This window comes from Sorghum bicolor, chromosome 6 (assembly GCF_000003195.3).
Source record: "Sorghum bicolor cultivar BTx623 chromosome 6, Sorghum_bicolor_NCBIv3, whole genome shotgun sequence".
NCBI classification, from domain to species: Eukaryota; Viridiplantae; Streptophyta; class Magnoliopsida; order Poales; family Poaceae; genus Sorghum; species Sorghum bicolor.
Window position 1 is genome coordinate 31851912 of NC_012875.2, and position 6195 is coordinate 31858106.

Here is a 6195-nt window from a genome sequence, read left to right on the forward strand (position 1 = left end):
GGCACTTTTTCGCGTATGCAAGTTCATGGGCCAAAGTGGCACATGCTGACAAGTTTAGGGGCCTCTTTTTCGTGTTTGCAAGTTTATGGACCAAAGTGGCACAGGACGACAAGTTAAAGCGCCGCCAGTGTATTTTACTCTATCGAACTGTTGGCTAAGTGTCTGATCCAAAACCATGGGAGATGTTCTAAATGATTTGAGCACATTTTGTCATGCAAATTCTGGATGTAATTACATAATATAGTTGATGTTCCAATCAGTGTGCCGTGTTAGATTGTGAACCTCTAGCTCGATTATTCTAGTAAACAATTTACAAGTCTAAATAGATTTTCGTAACTTATAACGAGAGGCAGCATAGATTCCAGTAAATCATTCAAATTTATTATAAATCATAATTTCCGAAAATCTCGTAATAGATTCTCATGCATGACCGTAAGCTTTTGGGATTTTCATGCATGATCATGATGAAACAAAAAATAACTCAAGGATATATTATATACTATAATAAACATGTATTCTCGTAACTACATCAACATCTAGGTCTACGTGAACACAAATGCACGTGGCCGTTTTACCGTGGACGGCTTATTTTGGTAACTAGGAAAATCCGCCGCTAATCAAGGAGCTTGATCTGTACTCGGCTGGTTTAACGGGAATCATACGCGTTATGCGCGGCTCCCGTAGCCTGTTTGTTCTCGCGCATAAGGAGGCTCGGTTACTGGCGAGCCGCATGAATTGGGAGCCGGGAGCCTGGGAGGAAACCCAGCACACGCCGGGTTGCGCCTAGGTGCATCGGATGACCTGGCTACACAATAACATATTCTGTAGCTAGCTACAGAGTATACTTTCTCTCTCTCTATATATATATACTTATGCCAGTAGAAGAGTTCCCAACATAAATCTCCGGGATCGATTCAAAGTCAGCTGCCATTTCCTCCGTTGTAAATTGTAAGTTATTATTAAGATTTTTAATGTAGATATGTAGAAAAAGTCAAAACGACTTCACTACAAAAAAACAACTGCTTTACCGGGTGCGTACGGCATTCGGCAAAGACACTATTGTACTCGGCAAAGCCTTTACCGAGTGCCGTACTCAACAAAGGGCCATCGGCAAATTTTTCGTTCGTAAAGGGTTCTTTGTCGAGTGCTATTTATCGGGTACTCGGCAAAGACTTTGCCGAGTGTGTACGAGAGCCCTCGACAAAGAAAAGTTACCGTGACGGTGAATTTGTGACTAACGGTTGCTTTGCCGAGTGTCTCCTGAGAGGGCACTTGGCAAAAAAAAATTAGAAATTCTTTGTCAAGTGCCCTACCTGCAGGCACTCGGCAAAGAAATTTTTTTTTGAGAAATTCTTTGCCGAGTGCCCTCACTAGAGGCACTCGGCAAAGAACTATTTTTTTTGGAATTTCTTTGCCGAGTGCCCTCTCTAGAGGCACTCGGCAAAGAAATAATTTTTTTTTGCAAATTCTTTACCTAGTGCCCTCTCTAGAGGCACTCGCCAAAGAAATAAAGGTTTTTTGGAAATTCTTTGCCGAGTGTCCTCCCTGGTACTCGGCAAAGAAATAATTTTTTTTAGAAATTCTTTGTCGAGTGCCCTCCCTGGAGGCACTCGGCAAATAAATATTTTTTTTGGTAATTGTTTGCCGACTGTCCTCTCTGGAGGCACTCGGCAAAGAAATATTTTTTTTAAAAAAAAATTCTTTGCTGAGTGCCCTTCCTAGAGGCACTCGGCAAAGAAATATTTTTTTTTGAAAATTCTTTGCCGAGTGCCCTCCCTGGAGGCACTCGGCAAAGCTAGGAAATATGGTTTTGCAAATGGTCACTTTGCCGAGTGTCATCTCTCCGCCACTCAGCAAAGTGACCAGAATCGACCTATTTTTCATTTTTTTACATTTTACCACGAAAAATACAATATATCACATATATTTCACATTCTTCAAAGATATCTTAGATATATCTCATATTCATCATATAAATCTCACATCCATCACATAAATATCATAGACATCACATAAATGTCACATCTAAACAAATCCATAAGTCCATCTAAACAAATTCACAAGTCCATTACAAGTTCATCTAAACAAATCCATAAGTCCATCACAAGTGCAAATAATTAACACAAGTGCATCGTAAGTCCATCACCAACTAAACAACAAATGCAAGAGAGAACTAGCCGGGTCCCCAAGTTCCCCACTGCGACTGTGGTGTACCATGACCGGGATCAATAGAGGGCCCGACCGATGGATTATTCGAACCGGCGGTTGGAGGCAATCACCTAGAGTGATAATCCGCTGCTGTGAAGTCTCTGGCCGTAGACGTATGTGAATGCTTGTGAAAAAGTTTGAAGGCAAAAAATAAAAAATAAAAAAAATTTTGCCGAGTGTCTGCCTGTGGCACTCGACAAAGGATGATGGTGTGTACCACCGTTACCCGTTGCCAATTGCAAAGATGTGCCGAGTGGCTGGGACTCGGCAAAGAGCTGAGTGCCAAACTGTGCTGAGTGCTAGACACTTGGCAAAGAGGCTCTTTGCCGAGTGTCATGCTTTGCCGAATGCGGCACTCAGCAACGAGGCTCTTTGCCGAGTGTCTGAGTTTTGGCACTCGGCAAAGCATATGACATTCAGTAAAGTTCTGGTTTCCTTGTACTGCTTACAATTTAGAACAGATGAAATAAATCTTAAGAATCTTTAGAATAATCCGCCTCTTTTGTGTAAATATATTTGGGCACGTGTCTGTAGTATATCACCCATCTGCTATAATGCGAAAACTAAGGATGTCATCCTTGGACATGCGTCTGTGGTTAAATATTTAGAAGCGTGTGTTATAGGCGTCTGTAATTATGTAATTATTAGATATTGCAGACGCGCATTGATACCGACTGACAAGGGTTATTGTTCACAGACGCGTGTACCAGAAAAGGCATCAGTAAGATGAAACACAGACACGTGTAGTACGCTTCATAGGTGGGCGTGATGGTTTTGGCCTTTTTAACATAGTGATAGTAAACTGAAAAGGATGCAAAGGGTCCGTTTGTTTTAATTATTTGTGTTTGTGACTATCACGGGCCTGTGCCATATACAAATTAAAGTTGATTCTGGATGAGTCTCGCTCCAAGAACGTTTCAATGCTGTTTGATCATCTTAGCTTTTCAGTTGAGTATTGATGTGGTTGACGTCCTCCTATATCATGTCTATAATAATACTTCTGGTGACAACACTTATCGAAAAAAATACAATGATGCCATTGCCATCCATCTGATTCTATGGCAGTACGTAGTTTTTCTTTTGGCCATTTTAGTGTAGATTATTATGATGATACCGCAAGTAGCTCGTTTGGATTCTGAGGATCAATTTTTCCTTAGAAATTCAGCTTAATTATTTGTTACAGGATTAGCTATTTCCCATTACTAAATTGAACAGCAGTAAAGCTGTAACAAACAGGTCAAGTCGATGATCGAAAGGATTCCAGATTCTGATCAAGTATTTTTTTTTCATTCTCGGTAAGTAATAATATGTTTACAGTTCATCGAATTCAAAAAAAAGCAGGAGAGGATCAAGAGGAAACTTGCTTGACTCAAATTGCTGTTTCTCTTGCAAAGATTCAAAGCAGAGCAACCCAAACTTTTGAAGTGAAAAGGTTTCTCCGATCCAACATGCTGATTTTTCAGAACCAGGAGGGCTGCTGGTGTGTTTCGAGTTATCAGGAGTAAAACAGCTGGTGAGAACACGAGTTAAACTAGTGAGAACTGATTGACATTCCCATGTGTAGCTAGCTTCTAGCTCATCATGATGATCCACATATCCAATACAATATTCCTAGTACAATTTTTTTTTGAGCATGTGGTACAAATTCTTCAAACGACCTCTCTAGAGGTTCCTTCGATATCAACTAGAAACAGGGGCACGGCTTTGCCGTGCCTCCGTTGTGACTGGGCCAGTGACAATAGGGAGTGAAAATAAAAATAAAAAACAATTAAAGCTGCTTTATGGCTTTCATATATCCCGCTTTGATAGAAGCGATTTTTTTCTTTTAGTGAAGTGAATGTAAATTGTTGAGGATCTCTATTCATTTAAGTTTTTGATTGAGCTCCTAATCAATCTACTTGATGTTGATATAGCATGGAGTATTGTTAGCTATACTATACATATGTTAAGTAAGATCCTATTTGGTTTGGGCTGTTTTTTTAACACTTATCCCATCACTAAAATACAAGTAGAGAATAATTTATGAGACAATTTTTTAAATTCAAATAATTTATGATTGGACAATAATTGTTATAGTTACATCTATGGCTTCCGATTACTTCCGAGTGCGACTGTATAAGGCAACATATCATCGTGAACATAAGAGAGATGCATTGAGCCTGCTTGTCGGCTGCCCGAGCAGGTAGAGGCGGGCAATGAGGCAGCGCCACGGAGTAATGAGGCTGGTGGCAAACTTGGGCCTTATTTAGTTCTAATTTTTTTTGCAAAATAAATATTGTAGAAATTTTGTTTGTATTTGATAAATATTATTCAATCATAGACTAACTAGGTTTAAAAGACTCGTCTCGCAAATTATAGGTAAACTGTTTAATTATATTTTATTTTTATCTATATTTAATGCTCTATGCATATGTCTAAAGATTCTATGTGATGAGAAATCTAAAAAGTTTTGTAAAATTGTTTGGCAACTAAACAAACGCCTTGGAAGGTAGCGTGAAGATGGGGACCTCGAACCCAGCATTTTATGGCGCTCGAGACGAAGGCTCTGGAAAGCATTAGCCGTACCTGCGTTTCAACATCCGATTTAGATCCAACGGTGGAGAAGATACTGGAGATTTCTTGCTTACACGTGGCCAAATGAGCTGCTAGATCCTATGGTACAGGATTCGTCAAGTAAAGATTTGGGCGGCACATAGAATTACTACTACTGTTACAAGGTTCTCTGAAGAAAGAAGATTTTATAGCAAGAAACGGAATGGCTTCTTGCACGTGTGGATGTCAGCCACTATATCATAGATAGTTATTATATATAAATATACAAGTGCTGTGCAAGTTAGATCTTTAAGGTGTAGACACAAGCTACTTGGATATGCATGCATGTTACTACTACTATTCAATTCAAGCTTCAAGAGGAGGCTAGTTAGCTAGCTAGCCACCTAAAGCACATTTGTAGTCTTGGTAAAGCTACGCAAAGTGCGGGTAGTATATATGGGAGCAGGAACATGATCTTGGCAAGATGTTATTCTAATGCATCATGCATACTATGGAGAAGGGAGTAAGATATACTCTATGCCCAGTTGCATTTCCAGAAGATGCATTGCCCTTTGACTCAAACTAGCTAGCTGGTGAAGGATGGATATATATATAGGTAGCATCTCTGGGTAAGCTAGATAGCAGCCAACAATGCACTCCACTGGGATGAACTTTTTTTTTTGACAAGACACTGGGATGAACTTTATTAAAAGAAGATAAGTGCATGCATGGGGGTTAGCTAGGGGGTTGTGACTTGGGTGTGCACACACTTGTCCCCTCTTCAAGCAAAGCAAAGGAGGCCAGGAGGGGGCGCCCTAACAAGCTTCAACAGTATACAACCGTAGTTGAACAGAACCGGTCGCCTGCTCGGCTTGATGAAGCCAGCGATGTGATGACCCAAGTCAAAAAGCAATATGCTATTGTTTTAACCGTTGAATATGTTCTAAATTTAGTTGCACATTATAAAGGTTGACTTCTAGCGCAGAAAAGTGGTACGGTACATATACTCAAATTAGGATTTCACTGAGTATACAATCTTGTAAGCCGCTGTATGGCGTTGTAACCTGACTCTTATAATTGTTGGTTTTCGTCAACACGACCTTCGCCAACGACGGTCAGGTAGACTCTCCTGCTCGATGTGGCAGGGGCTCAGTGGCCACGCGAATAAATAGGGCAGCAAGCCTGAGAGCAATCAAGGCTTCAATAAATTGCTTTCAACCAACATTGAGGGCGCATTTACACTCCCTTTTATAGGGCTCAGATTCTTATTACATCATATTACTGCCGTGCCTCGTGACGGTGGTAGGATATTCCGACATATTCCCTTATCGAGTCAGTTATACCCTAGGCTATCTAAGTAATTTCTCTTTATAGCCCCGTCATAGGCCCATGAGCTGACCTTGAAGCCTTGCCCGCGGCCCAGGAGAAGAACTCACGACTTAACCTCCATAGTCA